Source organism: Pleurodeles waltl, chromosome 4_1, assembly GCF_031143425.1.
Source record: "Pleurodeles waltl isolate 20211129_DDA chromosome 4_1, aPleWal1.hap1.20221129, whole genome shotgun sequence".
Classification (NCBI taxonomy): Eukaryota; Metazoa; Chordata; class Amphibia; order Caudata; family Salamandridae; genus Pleurodeles; species Pleurodeles waltl.
Genome location: NC_090442.1, coordinates 762,389,840 through 762,411,122, shown reverse-complemented (window position 1 = coordinate 762,411,122; position 21,283 = coordinate 762,389,840).

Here is a 21,283-nt window from a genome sequence, read left to right as displayed (position 1 = left end):
TCTGATGAGGAAAAATACGTGCCAGTCCCCAAAAATGAGTGCCAGTGGGCCCCACCTGCAAGCACCATCTCAAGTTGTGCACTGACTTGTTGAACTGCCTCTGTACATTACAGGACACAGTACAGGTCAGCTGGCAGCACCCACTTGTATAACTGATAAAATTATGTTGAGGGAGGAAGGAAAGGGGAAGGAGGTGCTTTTGTGGAAAAACGAAGGAACAAAATGTTACATGATGTGTGGCCACCACTAGAAGTGGAACGGGAACGTGAGAGAGATACAATGACATGGCGAGGGAAGAAGAATGTAAGGAAGAGGGTACCACAACATCATACTGGTTGAATGTAGCGCTTAGAATGGCAAGCTCCGTCCAAGTGTGGAGATGTAAGAATGGAAAAAAAAATCAAGGGGAAGCAGGCTACATGTAAGGGAAGGAATGTACCTGGAGAGTAGAAGGTGACAAAAAGGAAATCGGGCATGGAAAGTGGGTTACATCATACCGAGGTACAAAATAATGCAATTAGTGTGCCCCATCAAAGCTGCAGACTAACTGACACTTCTCTTATCCCCAGCCCTGGCTTGCCCATAGAGATCCTGCTTTAGCGCCAACACCCTCCCGGGTGAGCTGTATGCTATACAAATTAGCATTGCATAGCGTAACCCTGATTACCGTGAAGGAAAGATTTCATGGGGCCTGTTTAATTTTTCTGCCTTTTTTTGCAAGGGAAATGACTAATGCAAATGGTGCGGTTCCTAAAATATCTTAAAACTGTTAAAAATTACTTTTAGGCTCAACAACCACTTTAACTTTCCCTGGCATGGTGAAATGCTCTATGCTCACCTAATCACAGAACGCATTTGGTAACTGTTTTTTACAAGTTCGAAGAATTGTGTCTACTTTAAAAAAGGCTACAGGACCATATCTTCGTTGTTAAAAAAATGTATCAGTTCATTGTTTATGTTTCCTTTTTCCCAAAATAGGCAAAATAGATACATTTCATGGTTACGGTTGGGAACGTTTTGAGCAGTTTAAGAAAGAAAATAGGTTACATTGTTATAACGTAGTCTCAGTTTATGTTATTAGCTGGCCTGTAAAGGGGTCCATCAGCCGCAGATATCTCTGGGAGCAGCTCGAGCATCCTTCGGTTTCGATATTGCCTTTTCTTAATAGGAGATACAGTTCTCTCGTGGGTACGGCGTAGGCAGTATATTAGGTAACTCAGGAAGTGACCCTGTGAGAATGCTAGTCCCTAACGCTCCACTGCCTCTAATGAGACGCTTTACTTAAGCTGACGATGAATCCGCAGCAGGGGGCGCTGTCATCCTCATTAAGTGCCTCATAGGCTGCCGAGCGGCGAAGCACGACTCCTCCCAGAAGGTGATTCTGTTCGAGGCATTTACAGTGCCCTGCCACTGCCAAGGAACTGTGACATGTCCGTCGCCATTCTGCGCGTGGGCTGCTTACCTTGTAAGGCTACTAAGTACAGGAGCCCAGAGTGTTCCTCAGGAGCCTATCGCCGGCTGCCGAAGCTCGGGTCACTGAGAACGAAGGCTGGTTTATTTCCATTCCACATCTTGGATCTTTCTCCCCCTGCTCTACCCTTGGAGTTCCATTATTTAACTCTTGTTGGCTTCACCCCAGCTTTCTCGCCCTGTTGTTTTCTGTTTCCCTCTTCCTCCTTGGTTCTCCCTTTTCTGCTTTTCTCCTACTTGCTCCCTGTCAAAGCCTGATGTTGTAAAATAAGTCCATGGCCCCAAGAACGAGTGACTTTTCCCGGCAGAAATTAGGCACTGCAAGGAGGGTTGCTGGTGGATTGGCGGTGGCTGCAGGTCACAGCCCAGCTGGGAGAAGCAGCCTGTCCTGCAAGGCGAGGCAGTGCAGCCGTGGAAGAAGCGCTGCGACCACCGCACCTGGTAGCCTAATGTGGCAGACTAATCTCTCCACCACAACCTTAAGTAAAAAAAAAAAACTGGGCTAAACTGTAGTCCACACTTCTTGGAATGGTTGTTACATTGTTATGTATGGCTCTGGCAGAGAGCAACTATCGTTTATATCAGTTTCTGAAACTGGTAACTCACTGCTATGACATAGCAGCAGCTGATAACTAAACTTGTTCCCACTGTTGCTACCTCATAAATACATCTTAGGCCAGGCTGCCAGGGCTCCGTGAGAGCTTGCCATTGCAGCTCTGGTTCTCTACTTTGAATGGAAGCAGAAAGCACAGCTGCAGGAGGGGGAAGGATGGCAGGGGAGGTGGCGTGGTTGGTTAAGGGTGGCAGATAAGGTATATATATTTTTTTACATTTGGGACAGACAGTAGAGGCCATGTTGTGTATGGCATTGAAGTGGCCCTGCAGTGATGACTAAATACAGGTTCCAACAGCAAACAATGTTATTCTTTATTTCAGTTAAGCTGTAATAGGAAACAGGTCCATCGGCAATGACCCCACAGGCTCAACTGACATGAGTCTGTTCTACATGTGGCAGACGCAATAGAACACATCCATGTCATAATGCCCCAAGACTCTACCATACCAAATACAAGCACACACAACACATCCCCCCCTTTACCATGTAAAAACAAACTACATTAATGAAGAACAACACACAAATACACACAAGCAACACACAAATACACACAAGCAACACCCAAGCAACCAACCACCGTCTCTGTCTCTAAATACCCTGGATACTTGCTATATACCTCAACACAAAATCCTTCAACCGACAAGGAGGTATCACCTTCCTCTTTCCCTCTCTATTCAAAGATCCAATCTCAGAATCCGATACTTGCCCCTTACCTCCTGCCCATCCTTCACACTCATTAACACCGTCTTCACAATCATTAACACCATCCTCACAATCATCCACAACATTCGCCCGACCAAAATTAGAAGACCAACCAAAATGAGAAGAACCATCCTCCACAGACACAAAACACCCATTCTCCTCATCCTCCAACCAATCAAAAGTCTCCCTCTCATCCACTTTTCCATCCATACCACCTTCACTACTCCTAAGGTTCTGTCCATTATTATGCAGTGCAACACGTTTAAGATTCCAGACTCTACCGTCACTCAATCTAACAGCATTATGCAGCACCTCCTTCACTTGCTCTGGCCCAAAATACTGACTCTCACCCTTCCTGACCTTATAGGGTTTTTTCACACAAACCTAATCACCCACACTGATCTTGAAAGGTATCACACTGTGCAGCTTATCATAATAAGATTTCTTCTTTTCTTGTGATCTGTCCAAACAATCCATCACCAACTCTGGGGACCAATGTCTAATTCCAGTATCCACCAACCAAGCAGGATTATATTTACCTCTAGGATTCCTTCCTCTCATAATCACAAAGGGACTCAATCCAGTAGCACCATTCTCAGTAACTCTATATGCCGAAACGACCTTAAAACAGCAGTATGCCAAACAACTTTTTTTCCACAGCCCCCTTAATAACACCCTTAATAACTCTATTAAACCTTTCCACAATGCCATTACCACTGGGATTATACAGAGATGTAGTTTTGTGCTTGATACCTACTCTCTCAAAATACACCTTTGCTGCATCAGAAACTAATTGGACACCATTGTCGCTCAACAAACTTGCCGTAATGCCCTCCGACAAAAACATTCTATCAAGAAATTCCAGAACTGTAGTAGTGTTAGCCTTTTCCACTATTCCAGCCTCCGGCCATTTAGAATACAAGTCCATTAGCACAATTACATACTCCTATGCTTCACCTACCGGACCAAACAAATCCACAGCTACACACTCCCATGGCTGTTTAGGTAAAAGCATTTGCTCCATAGGCAGTCTCAAAGTGCGTAAACTCTTATCAGCTGTAGAACACACTCCACAAGACCTGACAAATCTTTCCACAGCCTTATCCACACCCGGCCACCAAAATAAATCCTTAACAATCGACTTAGTCCTGACAATACCAAAATGACCTTCATGACACAGTTCCAAAATCGTCTCCCTCACCCCACATGGAGGAACAATTTTATCTCCCCTCAAAATAACATCCTTATCCACCGAAAGCTCCGATCTAACTTCTCAAAAGTACCTACAAGATTCTGTCAGCTGATCCTTCCTAGGCCAAAACATACTTCAAAACAGACTGCAACACCGCATCCCCTTCCATTTCTTTCCCCAAAAATTCTTTTTTAAGAGCAGGTCTACCAGAGTCATGTACTAGGGCAATACTGAAATCATTTAATGGATCATCCACACATTTTTCTAATGGACTAGACAACCTAGACAAACAATCAGAAACCAGATTATGCTTACCAGGTACATACACCATGTGGTACATAAAGTCCTTCATGAGCATGGACAACCTTGCAATTGTCGCTGAAGCCAATACACTACCCTCGCACGTGAGTAACTTGTTTAAGGGTTTATGTTCACATTGGACTGTCACATCCTTACCCCACACAAACGCACGGAAATGTTCCAATGCCCAAGCACAGGCCAAGGCCTCCTTTTCAATGACCGGATACTTTTCCTCAGAAGGTGACAAAGATCTGGAAGGAAACATAATTATCCTTTTCCTCCCATTCCTGTCTTTTTGAGATAAAACTGCACCTAGTCCTTTGTTACTAGCATCCGTAGTTACAAAAGTATCTAGCTCCGGGTCAAAACTTCCTAAATTAGCCACTTTGCTTAACTCACTCTTGACCCAGATATATTCTTGTTCACAAAGTTCATTCCACACAAACCGTGTATTTCTTTTGAGCAAAAGCCTCATATTGTAAACCTTCTCTGCGAAATTCGAAACACATTTTGCGCAAAACTCCGCCATTCCCAGGAACAATCTCACATCATCCTTGCTTGTAGGAGTTGGTGCATTGACAATAGCATCAACCAACGACAATTTAGGTCTCCCTCCTTCACCACTGATCTCATGTCCTAAATAGTCCACACTCTTCTCCGCAAACTTGCATTTATTCCACCCCCCTCCTTCAACCCCTTGCTTTCCAACACCTCCAACACATGCCGCAACCTTCCATCATGCACATTCCTATCCTCCCCAAACACCAAAATGTCATCCTGGAAACACATCACCCCCTTGAATTTTCCAAACAACTTATACATTAAACACTGTAAAACAGCAGCAGCTGACGCCAGTCCAAATGGCATTCTCTTATACTGGAAACATCCAAAAGGTGTAATGAAGGCCATAAGCTTCTTTGACTTGGCAGAAAGTGGAATCTGATGATAGGCCACAGACAGGTCTATTGTTGAAAACCAATGAGCCCCCTTAAGACTGGAAACCATTTTAGTAATCTTCGGAAATGGAAAACGATTAATAACAATATTGTCATTTAAATACCGTAAGTCAATGCATAACCTAATCTTTCAGTTGCTGCGCCGTGCTATTACCACAGGTGAAATCCATTCAGAATTTTCTATAGGTTCGATGACATTCATTTGCATTATCTTGTCCAACTCCTTTGAGACTTCATCTCTTATCATTATTGGCACTGATCTCACCTTGTGAATCTTTGGTACAGCACTTTTTTAATACAATATCATGTTCAAAACCTATTAACTTTCCCAGTTGTTTATCAAAGACTTTAGGGAACTTCTTTTCCATTTCCACGGCCAATAAATGTCCTTCATTTACCACCATCACCTTCTCCTTACCATTCGGATCGAAAACCATTTGTAATTGTCCTTGATCCTTCCACCCAAGCACAGATGGCCCTCTCTTTGCTACATACAATTTCCCCTCTGGCATACCTGTTTTTCAATGAGAATAGTAGCCACCTGATTTTGTCCACAAATGTCTTTTTCCATACCTCCTCATTAATTATGGTGAATGGTGAACCAGAGTCCGCATACATCACAATAGGAATGCCTCCTATTTCCATTTCGCACACCGGTTTTCGCTTTGTATTTTCATCAGTTATGTTCAAAACAAAATTGTCTTCCTCCACAGCACCGCTGGACTCAACATTTCTTTCCTCCATATCACTTCCTGTTTGGTCACTGCCTTCATATATGCATTTAATTATCTTCTTTTTACTTCTGCATACTCTTGCAAAGTGGCCTACAATGCCACAATTGCTACACTTTAGTTTTAAAGCTGGACATGTTTTAGCGTACGCCAGATGCTCCTTGCTATCGCACCTGTAACATCTCCGTTCACCATTTCCGCTGTGTGGAGTTTTCTGCTCCTTCGCAAGTTTTCGGTTTGTCACTTTATAAACACAATCAGCACCAGCATCTTTCTCTGATGACTTTAATTCAGAAGCACACCTTTCAGAAATTTCCCCCTTCCGCACTATAGCCAAAACATCCTCAAGTGGAGAATCACCATTGATCCACAACCTTTCTTGGATGGACTGATTGTTACAATGCATAACAAGTTGGTCTCTTATTAGATCATCATGGATCGCACCAAATCTGCAGTCAATTGACAATTTCTTTAAATCCGCAACATAGTCATCCACAGACTCCCCTTTCTCTTGTTTCCGTAGAAAAAATTTATATCTAACAATAGCTATGCAAACTTTAGGTGCAAAGTATCTATCAAGATCCTGCATCGCTGCTCCAAAGACACATATATCTCCACTCGCGGAACATTTCAGCATTTTATTGTATGTCTTTAATCCAATTGGATCTAACAAGTGTAACAAAATCCTCTTCTTTTGTTCTGCAGTCATTTTATTGTCTTCATCAATTGCACCAAGGTAGTTAATTAATTAGTCCTTCCATTCCACCCACTTGATGGTTGGCGTACTTCCCGCGGACCAAACCCCTTGTGGCGGAATCATAGTAAAATTAGGTTGTGCCATACTGTACTGCCCCAGTGATTGATTCCAAAGTAAACGTATTGCTGCTGTTCCAGCTGAACCCCTTGCTTTATTCAGTTCCTTTAATCTGAAACTGTTTATGATGCTTGACCTGTTTCCAAACTGATACAGATACTGTGTGCCACTAAAAACAAACAAACGCGACACTACGCGTTACACAGACAGGAAAGCAGTGCTGGTTGCTAAGGACTGTATGGAATGAAGGAACGTTGCTAAGGTGACGCTTGATGCGTCGTCAATGCAACCAACATGCCAGTACGCAAAGAAAAAAAAACATCAGCCCAGCACAACGGTTTCCGCTCATGCGTCCTCTATTTCACAGCGTGCACGTGGCTTAACCGTTAACAATAATTAAAAAGAAAACAAAATGAAATTAATGCTGGCAATATTTCTCACCGACTCCAACAGCAGTCCTGGCAATGGTAACGTCGCAGCAACCAATAATACGCGTCGTGTTCAATGAGAAACGTCGTCAACTTCCCACACGCTTCCGTCCTTTAAGTGTTGCCAAGGTGACGCTTGACGAGTCGTCAAAGCAAAGTTCAACTCAACGGTTTCCGCTCACACGTTCACCTTGGCACATCGCCCGCGCGGCTTAGCCGTAAAAAAGCAACATTAGAGTAATGCTGGGCTGGCAGCACTTCTCACCCACCACAGACCCAGTAACAAGTTTGTGTCAATCCAAAGGTACACAGTATGCGCTGTATCTGATGGCATGTGTCGTCAGCTTCCCAGACGCTTCAGTCTTTTTCACAAAGAAGAGAGAGACGCCTTCTCCACCTTCAACCACCTCGTCGCCAAATTGAAGTGGCCCTGCAGTGATGACTAAATACAGGTTCCAACAGTAAACAATGTTCTTCTCTATTTAAGTTAAGCTGTAATAGGAAACAGGTCCATCGGCAATGACCCCCCAGGCTCAGCTGACATGAGTTGGTTCTACACATCGCAGACGCAATAGAACCTATCCATGTCATAATGTCCCAACACTCTACCATACCAAGCACAAGCACACACAACAGGCATCTAATTACATTTCTGCCTCAGTGTAGCAGTTGAAAGCAGGGGCAGATCATTTTGGGGACCAGTCATAACATAAAATTATAGATGGGTGAAAAGTGAATTGCAGGAATGTTTTTCACCTCGGAGTTCTGAGTGACATCATAGACAACTCGAGCTTCCCTCTCATTGTCTATTTCATGTCATTCAGAATCGCTTGGTGAAAAACAACTGCATAATTCACTGTTAACCATCTATAATTCATATTATTGTGAATGAAAAAGGACTCCCTTGGTGTAAGATGAGGATATAACCATGACAACACTCCCACTCGGACAGTGCCCTTTTGGAAACTCTCCTTCTTAACCACACAAAAGAAAGAACTTGCAAATACAGAAAGTGTATCCATGAACACTTGTTTGCCCTGGATGTACCAGAAGTATACTTGCTATAAACAATACTGAACCACTTTGTGGGTCCCACACAGCACACTCCAACAAACAAAAAAAGGCTGCCTTATCCCAGAAGAGTCCCACTATGATAATCTTTCCAGCATATGTGCTGGTTTCCAGAAGCACCATTCTCCAAACAAGGGCAGCCCTTGTGACAAATTTTCACTATGAGGAACTACCATTCAGGTTGCAGCCCACAAGGCCAGTTTGAACACCAAGGACACTTCTCCTCTCTCTTGTTCCTCCCCGACTCCCCCACCCATCTCTTAATGTAGACTGCAGAGTGTAATGTTACGGGCTGGTCATAGGCTCAGGTGGTAGAAGAAAATCAGCAGCCGGACAAAGTTTTCTATTCCTATATGTGTCAGGGTCAGTGGCAACAGGCTCAACGTGATATCCTTGGTCCCCTAGGGTTCTCTGGAACCACAATACCTAATTTGTCATTAAATATTGTACACATGGCACACCAAAAGTGATTTAACTGCATGGTGCAGCCCATCTGGAAAAACCCACTAGTCCTACCAGATGGATGCTGTATGGCCAGGGAAGGAGGCAATACCATACTATCCAAAATGTGTCTCTCTCCACTTTTCGGGTTTTATCACATTGTAGTAAAAGTGTTTATGTGGAAGTAGAGTGGGGGACTAAACCTCTTTGGTCTCCTTGAATTATCACTTATACAGCTCATTACAAGCTACAAACGTTCTTGAATGTTGTAGCCTCTTGGTGCTAGCCTTCATTGTTGCTGTTAATTACATTTGTATTGTGCTTTCTTTTAAAACAGTTGCTCCTGATGGTAACTACATACCTAAGCTGTGGAAGACAATCTCCCAATTAAATGAGATGCTTTGGGAAACCCATTGCCTTGGACCCAAAACTCTCCACATGCAGCATACCTAGTGTCCAGAAAACTGAGAGGCTTGAGTTGAGAAGAGCGATCCTCAAGAGATAGGGGAAAAAATGAACTTATTCTTAGAAGCAAGAGCCCTCACACAACCAATGGGTGTCATGCTTCATCATCGGGTCTGCTCCTCGTCAGACCAGCGCTGAAATGTCTGACCGGCACCCCACGAGGGGGGCTCTTTGCCGGAGATCTTTTCTCGATGGTGCGTGGCCAACAACTCAAGGGTAGGCACGAGAAGAAAAGAGGAGAGACAACAGGAAAAAGAGGCTAAAATTGGCTCAAGACCCCGACCTTAGGGGTCGAAATTTATTACTCCAAAGTGGGTATTGGCCAAGATTATGCACTTGACTTTTGTAAGTGACAGGAGACATTGAGACTGATAGTGTCAGAGTACATATGTCTTTGTGTTGGATAATAGGAGAAGTATTGATTTGTTTGGTCCTGAAGAAGCATCACTGGATCCGGATGGACCCCTTAGACGCGAAACATGTTGACCTTTGATAAGTGAATGTAAGGCAGTTCCTCGTTCCCTGTTTTCTCTAAGCATTGTAGAGAGTGATTGAGCATTATCTCTTTTTTCACTCCCGTTGTTGTTTTAATCTTGGCCAATACCCACTTTGGATTAATAAATTTGTTGCCCTAAGGTCTTGAGCCAATTTTAGCTGAAGACTCTGTTGTAGATCAATCTTCAATAGAAAAGCTCCACAAACAGAAAAAAACTATAACTTTTATCTTAAAGACTGGAGCAGCACCATTGATCCGACAAAGAAGTGTCCATCTCAGCTTCTTCTCCTGCTTTGCTCACTCCCAGCTTTTGTGGCATTGCAAGACACTGATAATGCTCATTGTACTCAGCTTGTAGAGCCCACTTTGGAAACTGACATAAGGATGTGGGTGAATCTAAATTTTATCTTAGAGAAGGGAAAGGTGTCAACGGAGGCAGATTTCCCTCCTTGTGTAATGACAGAAAAAAAGAAAAATGTACTCAATACCCCACCCCTCCACGGAATAACCTGTAGAAGAAGGCTGATAGACACCTTAATGATTTTCGGATGTGAGTGAAGGTGTAGTTAAAGAAAGAGGGACATAGAAGTCAGAACACGAACAAGCACCAGTGTTACATACATGAGCGTGCTTATGAATGTTAAGAGTGCAGTGCGAGCTTACAAATGTTAAGATATGCACGTGTAAGCAACGCACGCTTATAGTTGTTAAGAAATGCGTGTGTTGTAAAAAGCTGTTGAGAAGTGTTTTCCTTTAACCTGTGTGCTCGAGCCTTCTAGCATGTTATTGTTCAAGTGCGAGCGAGTTTCCTTGGGCAGTTCAGATCAGCTGTTACGGCAGTTGCACTCTCATCTCCCTCAACGCTAGGCACTCGTCCTGTGGGCTTGAATACCCTTCTACTTAATAAATATTACAACTAATATTCATTAACCTAGTGCTCTTGGATCATTTGGAAGAGACCTATATGACAATTTGGCTATGAGCAACAAAGAAAGCTTCATTTTTTCTACATGTTTTATGTTTTATTTAAACAAACCCACTGTGTTACCGGCAGCTGTTCCTCTATGTGCCTTTATTAGTTACGGTTACATTTTTCCTTACCCTGCCCAGAGTTGGTCCCGCACTCTTTGGCACCTCAAGTTTTACAGGATTTCTTCAGTTTCAACCTGTGGCAAAGCAGGGGTTCCTTGAATCTTGGTTTCCTCGTACGCCTGCACATGCGCTTTTGGAGGCAGCTGTAAAAGGTCCCAACTGCATTTCCTATTGGAGGTGTTTAGTTGGCACATGCGCATTCGGGGAACAGTATTCCTGCATAAGAGGATTTTGGTGCATACGCACACCAACAGGAACTTTACCCACAGTCTTCTTCGTTCACCATCTGAAGCGTTACTCTGTGGCTGCTTAATTATGCTCCCGCGTTTCCTGGCTCAAAGAACATTCTCATGTATGAGCAGCTTTAATATTCTTGAAGGAATTTTTTATTTTCCCTGAACTGTGGGGCAGCATCTCTTCAGCAGCCTAATGCAATGGTGATAGGCACACCAGCTGCATGGTAAATATCCTTTGCTCTAACTTTTCTGCGGCCTATCTCTACGTTGATAGACACACCATGTGAACTGCAATTTACCTCAGCATGTCCTTAGCACACCTTGCTGTTAGCAGAGGTGCAGTAAACTTTGTATATTTGATGTAAACATTTTAAAAAATAAGTTTTGTACAGATATTTGCATTTTGTTTTAGCTAATAGTTACAACTGTTTCTGGTATTCTAACATGACTGCCTTACCTGCAAGTAACTTAGCCCACATTACTCATTTTCTGCTGCAGCCTGGTAAACCACCCATGAAATGGATCTGTTGGTTACATTTGTTTGAGCATTATTTGGTGGCCGTAAAGCAGATGATTATGAACCAAAACGTAAAGCTGCTGTTGTATTTAGTCATCTTGACAATGAAGGTGAACAGGTGTTTGACAACTTACCTAAAATCATTCCTGCTAATGATGCTGCAGGAGATTGGAACATTTTCACAGAGGTCATTGCACATTTTGAAAATAAATGTTCTGAAGAGCCAAGTGTTCTTCTGGAAAGGTTCACTTAAAAAACAAAAAAAGAAACAGATGGATCTGTTGAAGATTTTATGTCAGCCTTAAGAGATTTGGCTACCAATTGTAATTTTGGTGCAGAACTGGACATTTACTTAAGAGATTAATTTGTTTTCAGTTGGTTTTCTAAAAAAATTACTTAATGAAGTGGTGAAGGATGGCATCATTGTAGGAGCGGGACCCTCTGAATGGGTCAGTCCTATAGTCATTGTTCGTAAAAAGGATTGTTTTTTAAGATTATGTGCTGATCTTCACACTCCTAATAAAAACATTGTGGTTGAATGTCATCCTTTACCCAAAGTACAAGATCTGCTTGCCAATATTGGACATTCACAGTTCTTTTCTTTGCTAGATCTAAAATCAACTTACCATCAAATCCCACTTCATCAAGCTTCCCAAGAACTTACTACCTTCATTACACCTTTTGGTGCATGCAAATTCACTAGATTACCTTTTGGGTTAGCATCAGCAGCAAGTGTTTTTCAAAGGCTCATGGAATTGATGTTGGAAGGTATTGTTGGAGTACAGGCCTTCCAAGAAGATGTTCTTATTTTTGTGGATACGTTGGTTGAGTATAACAGTATTCTAAAAACTGTTTTTGGAAAGTTTAAGGATTTTGGTATTACCTTGCATGCTGACAAATGCAGGTTTAATGTTAAAAATGTTGAATACTTAGGACACTCAATCAGTCCCAGTGGAGTTTCTCCTCAGTACTCTTAAGTTAAAGCTATCCAGGATGCACAAGCTCCCAGAGATAAGGACACGTTCAGATGTTTTCTAGGCCTTAGTGAATATTACTCTTGATTCATTAAAGGGTATGCATATGTTGATCAACCTTTAAGAAATTTATTGAAGAAGAACACTAAGTATATTTGGTCTGATAAATTGGATAATGTTTTTAAAAGTGTTAAACATTTGATTGTGTGAGCACCTGTTCCTACTAGAAAGAGATGTTAAATCACTGTAAACACCAGTCAAATAGGCCTTGGTGCTGTACTTTCCCAATGGGTTCATCAGGAGGAAAACATCATTGCTTTTGCCTCACATTCTTTAAGTCATGCAGAGTCACATTACAGCACATTTGAACATGAGGCATTTGCATGTTCCTGGGTTGTGGAATAGTCCAAAAACTACATTTGAGGAAATCAATTTGACATGTATTCTGATCATAAACTACTCATTCATGTCCCAAAAAGTTGTGGTACAGGGAAGGCATTTGCAGGGCTAGTTAGGCTGCTTTCTAATTTACAAGAACATTATTTCCTTTTGAAGTATATTCCAGGAGGCAAAAATGTCAGGGCAGACTGCCTATCAAGGTTGCCTGTAATAAAAGAGAAAAGTATGAATGTTGAAGATGAGTGTGTGGTTGCCCTTGTTGAAGACATTTTACATGACACTGGTGTTCTTTCATACACAAATTGGGTGAAAGCTCTAAGCAAGGATTCTATTTTGATAAATGTTACCTCATTTTTGAGTAATGTCTGGCTCCGGGAAAGAAGTGTGGAAGTTTCAGTGCGTCTATATAGCCAAGTCGCTGATGAACTTTCTTTGGTGCATGGAGTGTTGTGTGCTGACTGTCTAGTGCCCCCTGTTTCAGTAAGGTGTATATTAATTGAGGAAGCACATAAAGGACACTTAGGAATAAGTAGCACTTTCAAGTCCCTTAAACAATTGTATTGGCGGCCTGGTTTGGAATAACAAGTTGCAACTATTATAGGTGATTGCACAACTTGCTCAGTTTCTGACAAGCATTGGAAACTTCATGAAATTCCTCTACATAATGTTTCATACCCAAACATGGCTTGGTAGAAATTAGCTTTAGATTTTGTTGGCCCATTTGATTTATTTCCATGTTCCCAAAAGTAATTGATTATTTCTCTAAATGATACAGGTTCTGTCATCAAATTTTTGCAGGACATTTTCCATTGATGGTACCCCAAAGGAAATCATTAGTGACAATGGAACACATTTCATGTAAAAAAACATAACAGATTACCTGGCTCAATATAACATCACACAAGTTAAAGTTGAGCTCTACTCCCCTTCTTTGAATGGGCTAGTTGAACACATCAACAAATTTATTAAGGTAGGAGTTCAAACTGCAGTAGCAAAGGGTCTAGATGTCAAAGACATTCTGAGAAAGAAATTATGGCCACATTTGATAGCCCCACACATTACTACTGGTATTTGTCCATTGGTATTATTGCATGAACACTTTCCTAGATCTATCATATTTCCAGATTGGGTGAGAGAATTGAGTAAAAAAGGATTTGAGGATTTATCTAAGATTAAATCCATGGTTCCAAAAAACCGAAAAGAAATCAAAAATACTGTTTGACAATAAACACAAAGTTAAAATGGTTAATGTGCAGATTGGGGACTGGGTGCTAGTCAAAATTCCTACCTGAATAAGGAAAGGTGACTCAAAATATTCAAAGTTTTGTGGATAGAGTTTCTAAGGGGTCTTCTCTCTTACACAACAAGGGATTGTGGAGTAAAAGAGATATAGTCAAAATTTCAGAAACACAAGCACAAAAGATTTTGTTACACAGAGTTTCTGCAGGCACTCAAGCGTACAATTTTCTTCTGGGGGATTTACAAGCTTTTAGCTCCTCTGGTCTGGAATCTCCTGTTTCTCTTAATGAGGCAGAAATGGTTTAATGCTTTAAGAGTTCAAGACATTGTATCTACAGAAGGAGTATCAGATGAGCCACAAGTCAATGCATCGGTGGAAAGAACACATACAAATGTGAGTATGCCACTCGGCATGGTGGGTGGCAGACCAATGGTCTAGCTAAGATGGTATTCGTTGATAAACTTTGTTTAGAAATACAAGAAAGGGAAAAGGAATGAAATCCAGGTTGTTGTCTTTATAAATGCAATCATTTCACTGTGAAAGGGAGGGGCTCGGGAGGAATGGAAAACAAAAAATCATATGAAAGGGTTGGGCAAAGAGGAGGAAGGGTGTTCATGGAGATTCTTTGTGTTTCAGCTCTGGACAATTAGGTCACTGGAAAAGTAATTGTCCCAATTTGACCACTATTACCAACCTCCAAGCCAAACATCCGGGTCCATATGTAAAATGTGCTATTAACAGGAAACACACCTTGTGTCTTGTCTATATTGGTGCTAGCCAATTTGCTTTAAACACCCCTGAATTTCCCTCATTACCTTTTGCAGGCTTGCCTATTGACTCAGCTGCCATTTCGGATACCTACATCTACTGATCTGGTCTCCATAACATTGAGACCTATGACAGGTCATCACATTTTTTTAAATTAAGTTCTACCTCTCCTGTGACCCTGTTGGGGAAGAGACTTTATGTATGTATTGAACTGTCCTGTTTTTTTGTGCTAGCGATTGTGAGTATCTAAATATGCAAGCAAAAAATCCCAATGAAAATAAAGTTTTAGCTTTGTTATGTGAGGTCACTTAGTGTACTGATAGAGTGGGAATATAAGAGTAATGTACCAATAATTATTTCTGACTTACTTAATCAAGTGCCTTCTACTTTATGATCGGAACATGCAAACGATATTGGATGCACATTGTCTGCAGAGCCTGTAAAGATCAAGTTAAATTTAAAGAATTATCTGCATTGGATTACATAATACTCGTTATACCCAAAATCAAAACCAGAAATTAGACCCGCTATTAGCGATTTACTTCAACAAGAAGTCCCAATACCTTGTTTAAGAGTATGCAGCAAACCATAAACACCCTGACAGTCAATACCTTTTCATGGTTTCACTTTTGAGGAGACAGCTGAGGTGGTTTTGGCTCTCTCAAGGGCTTACCAAGTCACCATCTATCTTCTCACTGGCACACAAGAATGATCTGGACACCATCATATTCCTTTATCTTCACCCTGATCTACTCCAGCTTACTATGTAGATGATTTGTTGGTTGCTTGCGAGTAACTCCTTTTACCTTCTTCCTGAGTTAGCTAAAATTACATTTCTCTCTTCCTGTGTTCACTGTCTAGGTGATGTCATCTCAGCATGGGAGGGTCACCTGTCTCAGACCACAACTGCAGCTATGTGGGTATTACCCAGACTAGTCATTGTCTTTGAGGTACGCAATTTGTTGAGCACTGCAGCTTATTGCACGCAATGGATATTGGCTAATGCACAGGGGTGTGCAAAATCCATATAATTTGCTTTTGTGTGAAAATTTACAATTTTGGCAAAATTCTGTGAAATTATACATAGTTACACGAAATGCTAATCTGTAATTTTGCACTGTAATTTAGTATGAAATACATCCCAGTGTCACATTTTGTACTACCAAATAGTGCAAGATAATGAAAACTCGGCGAATGACAGCCACAAGCATTCTCTTGTCTTTGTACATTTGTCATAAATGTTTACCATCAATTGCAAATTTGTTGTAATTTGCTACAGTGAATAGTGTGTAATTTCATAAAGCAGCATAATGGCATAATTCTGGATAGTTTGCGTAACAAATGCAATGCAAAATTTCCAAAACAACATGAATTGCCCTGTTGTAATTTATGTTTTGCCCAGACCTAGTTAAAGATATCCCACGGGCTTTACATTGTACCAATAGGGCAGACAACACATCTGTGTATTTGAAACAAGGTTCTTATGCTTCTGCATAAAAGCTACCTGATTACAATATACCATTAGCTATGTACTGTCAAAAAGACAATGGGTGTGCTTCATGGGTTTTGTTGCAAGATCACAGACATCAAAATAAACCTATTGCATTTTAGGCTTCTGTCTTCACTTGATGCAGTTGCAGCTAGTTTTTCGCTTTGTTTATAAACCATGTTGGCTGCCATCCATCTTATGGAAGCTTCTGAAAATACTGTCCTTGGCTCCACCTTTATAGCAGCTGTACCCCATGACATAGTTGCCCTTTGTTCACCACTAAAACCCAACGTTTGTCCATGGCAAGACTAACACGGTATGATGGTTGTTAGCTATCTGCTTTTCACATTTTTTAATTTGATGCCCTATTTTAAATCCCAACTACTTGCTGCCCACCACTCACGATGGTGAACTGCAGCATTGTTACATTGTGGCTACCTATCTGGCAAAGTCATGGATTGATCTGTCTGATGCACTAAACACAGTTGTGATCTTATGTATTATGTTGACGTATCATGCCTTAGAAATAACTGTGTATGCTGTGTTTATTATGTTGAAGTTGTTGAAAGCCAATGTTTACCTCAAGAACTTTCCACCCAAGTTGCTGATTTGGTTGCTGTTGTCTGTGCTTGTACTCTTGCTGCCCGAACAATTGTTACTATATTTACTGACTCAAACTTCCTTTGGAATGGCCCATGATTTTGGGCTTCTGTGAGTGCAACAGGGTTTACTCAAACCAGTCTCAACCCCAATTAAAATAGTACCTATGGTAAAGGATTTCTCATGCTCTTAAGCTGCCATCTAAGCTTGCGAATGTAAAGTGTGCCACACATCAGTCAGGTCAAGATGAAGTTTCTAGGGAATACACTTTTACTGATCAAATTGCCAAAAAGAATGCTTTGTCTCTAAGTTTGGAAGCCACTCTGTATGGTTCTCAGGTTGTCAAGTCTTGTATGCCAACCCTAAATGATTTGTCTGAGTTGCAGGAATGTGCCTAAGAGGTGGAGAAGCAAGCTTGGATGAAATAGAACTGTAAAATGGATCCAAATAGATTGTGGAGAGAGCACTGGGAAAATGGTTGCCCAAAAAATTCCTCCTCCCAGTCTTGGCTGACTATACATAGAGTAACTCCAACATCATCAGAGATGGCATGATTCATACCTCAAGTGCCCATTGTTTTTCTCCAATTCTCCCTTATGTTGCTCTGCAATATTGCCAATCATGTGCCACCTCTCAAACCCACACTATTGGCAAGGGAACCAAAACTACTCCTGCTGCCCTCCTACCTCAATGTGGCCCCTTCACTTACATCCAGAAGGACCTTATTCAAATGCCTCGGTGTAATTCATATACGTTACTACTGGTTCTCGTGTGTCTGTTTTCCAGCTGTTTAGAAACCTGATCCTACATTCCTGCCGTTGCAAGTACAGTTGTGAAAGGCTGATTCGAGATTTCATTGCTAGGTTAGGGGTCTCTAATTTTGTGTTTACAGTAGTACAAGAGCTGTACCAAACGTTTGGCTTAAGCAATATTTTCACAGTAACTCCCACCACAAATCATCCTAAAAGGTGGAGTATGTTGAAAACAAAGACCTAAGATTTGTGCTGAGATGGGTCTCAAGTAGACTGATGCACTTCTATTACCACTCTGGTCAATCAGAACCTTCTCTAACTGAAAGAACAAGCTAAACACATTTGAAATAGTAACAAAATGACCCATGCTGCTTCCGTGAAATTTCCAAGTGTCAACAGCATCCCTTGATTTACACCTAAATTATGATATTATCCCTCAGTATTGCAAAAAAACATATTCACTATCTCTAAAGAGTTTGTTCTGAGGTCTGAGCTGTTTTACATATCAGTTTGACTGAAGACTGTCACAGCCTGCACCAAGGCATTGAGTCCATGTGCGAGTATTCCAATGGAAATACACCCCCAGCTCCACCACCAGGGTCCATTCCAAGTCTTACTGACCATGAAAATTGATGTAAACTGCTGAGAAACTGCAGCTGGATGCATGCTGGTTACTGAGAAAGAACCACTGAATCCTAAAATTCTGACCTTGTTCTTGCCTTTACGCCTGTGAACTATGTCTCTTCTGACCATCTTGTTCCTGGTCCTGTGGCGAATCCATTTTAGTTTCCTATTGGGACACAGGAGTTTGCCTTACCCTTTGGCTTGCAGGCCTGTGCCCCCGTCATCTAGTGACTCTTTACCTACTTAGCTTGCTCTGTTTTATTTCATTTATTTTATTATTTCTTCCATTGTTCATATTTTATAAACCATGTTTTGATTTGCATTATCAGTGCCACTTTGAGAAGGCGTCATTATCAGCATCATGATCAGTGATGTATGTAGGTATTGTTATCATGTCCCTTTCTCACTTACGTTTGATAGAAACATAATGTGCACTTGTTGGGGATTGTTTATGTAATTGCTGCCACAAGTCTGCCTCCTTATCAGTTGTTTAGGAACATACCTGTGTCAAGGATCCTACATGATCTGTATAAATACATCTCACACGGACAAGGTCATTAGAGGGGTTCCTTCCAGATGCCATCTATGCTGCATGTCACCTTGCTGCAGAACTCAGCCTTTGTATCACTACGCAGTCTGACCTAGAGACCTCATTACAAGGTAACAAGGGCTGGGGTGCTCCTCATGGACATGGTACTGGCTGATTAGGTTTATCACACCTAGCTCTCTTTAGGGTAGAGATTAGGCATTCTGTGCTAGGAACTTTATATCTCATGTTTATTGTAAGATTGGGGGGGGGGTTTATTAGACCTGGGTGGGGTTCACAGAGTTCCACTCTGTGGAATTCTGCAGAGTTTATTAAAAACTCAGTGGAATTATGCAGAGGCAGAGTTCCATGAGTCGTGGAGTCCTGAATGCACCCGATCTCTGAAGCACTGAATAGGATCAGGCCTGGTTAGCCAGACCCGACCCTGCTTAGTGCTTTCAAAATAGGGCGCATTCAGGAGAGGGCCGTAGGCAATGAAAGCTGCAGTTTCAGACCTCTTGTGCACCGGCCTTTCCCGTGTGCACTGGACACGGGGCAGGCTGGTGCACAAGAGGCCTGAAATGGCACCCTTCTCAACAGCAGCGTGATATTTTCTTTGTTTGTAATAGAGTAGCCTTAACCTGGTTACCAAAGAACTGGTTTGGATCCTGCTACACAACTTATATCATCCTGGCCATACTGCATGCTGGCATGCTCCTGCTAAGTTCCCACACCGTAATAGACTGCCCAGAGAAATACCCAAAGCTTACTATTTCTTTCCTATCCTGCACTCTGTGTATGGGAAAGGACCAACAGTCCCTGAAATTCAAACTCTAGCTAATGTTTTAGAAGTTAGTGTCAGTTCCAAAACAATAGTGTTAGGATTATTTTCTGATGAGTTAGCAGCCCAAAGGAGTGAATGGCTCTTGTTTTATCCTGGCTGCAAAGTGTGGAGTATATGCCATTTTAGGATCTGAGTGCTGCTCATTTACGACTAATTTTCATTGAATGTACATGAGCAGTGTGACCACTTAAAAACAGTGCCAAGAAGTATTAGACAAAATTTATAATAGCTTTAGAGGTGGTGGATGGAGCATATGGTGTTTATTATAGGACACATTTGGGAGAATAAGAATAACAATTGAAGAGAAAGTTTTGGATGTTCATGTTGTCCTTGTTCTGGTCTATATATTTGTCATGGTTTGGATATGCTCCGTTAACCACTTTACTGGCAATATAGAGACTTTTCCTCCTTTCCTCGACTCCTTACCCGAAATTGACTATAAATTAGAGAAACAATCTGGTTATACATCACTTGAATGTTTTAATGATGATGTGTTTCAACAAAGTGAACAGACTTGTGACAATTGATTTTTAATCGAAAGGGGAGAGATTGTGCATTTAATAATATTGTCATACTGCAACTGTAAAAACGGGAGCCATTTTCTTGCTCAAAGCTAAACTAATGCTAACAAATTGCACCCATCTGACTGTAAAGCCTCACTGTCACGCCTGAGAATCCTCAAATTACTTGCTCAGTTCTGAAAATGGGCATTTATTTATCAGTCTATAGGTCGTGGAAGTACTATTACACAATTTCAGTTTCTGCACCTGCATAGCTGCTTTGTTTTGGCTTTGTAACATGATCTCAACTGGAGCCCTGTGTATGAATGCATATATATTTGCATTATGTCCTTCTGTGCCTCCGTTTTGTGCTCCTGAGGTCCCAGGGAATTACCTTGTTGTCTGACTTTGTGCTGTGCAGATTACTTTTCCTTTTGTTAATAAACATTTTTAGACTTCAAATTTTCTGGAACAGATTTCCGCGACATTTTAGAAATAAAATACATGCTTACAATATATTTACTTTGTTTTTGAACTTCATAGCAATTTTTTCCCCCACCGACAAGACTGGGGACATTAACACTTTGAATTTGACTTGGTGTTCCTGTACAGCATTCTAATACTTTTGGGTCATGGTTATGCTATATAAAACTCTCAAATAAATGTACAAAAAATTGTGTTAAATAAATAGGTGATCTTGCACTTCTACTCAACTGTAGGCAATTTGTGGAGACATAAAGGCAGTCACAACATAATATGCAAGGAATGATTAGGGATGCACATAACCATCTATTAAAGCTATGGTGGATTTTACAAGCTCAGTAGCCAAATGAATAAAACAAGGGGTTTCTACTACACTGATAATGGAAAGATCACTTGCAGACTGGTTATACAAAAAGCTCCTCCGTTACTAATTCAGTAATATTACACCCGCTTTCCAGGCAGAAATCTCACAAATGTTGGCGTAGCAGGGTGAATTTACACTTAGAGAATTGTTTGTAGCAGAGTCAACAGTAGACTCAGATTCAAGATGTGTGTAA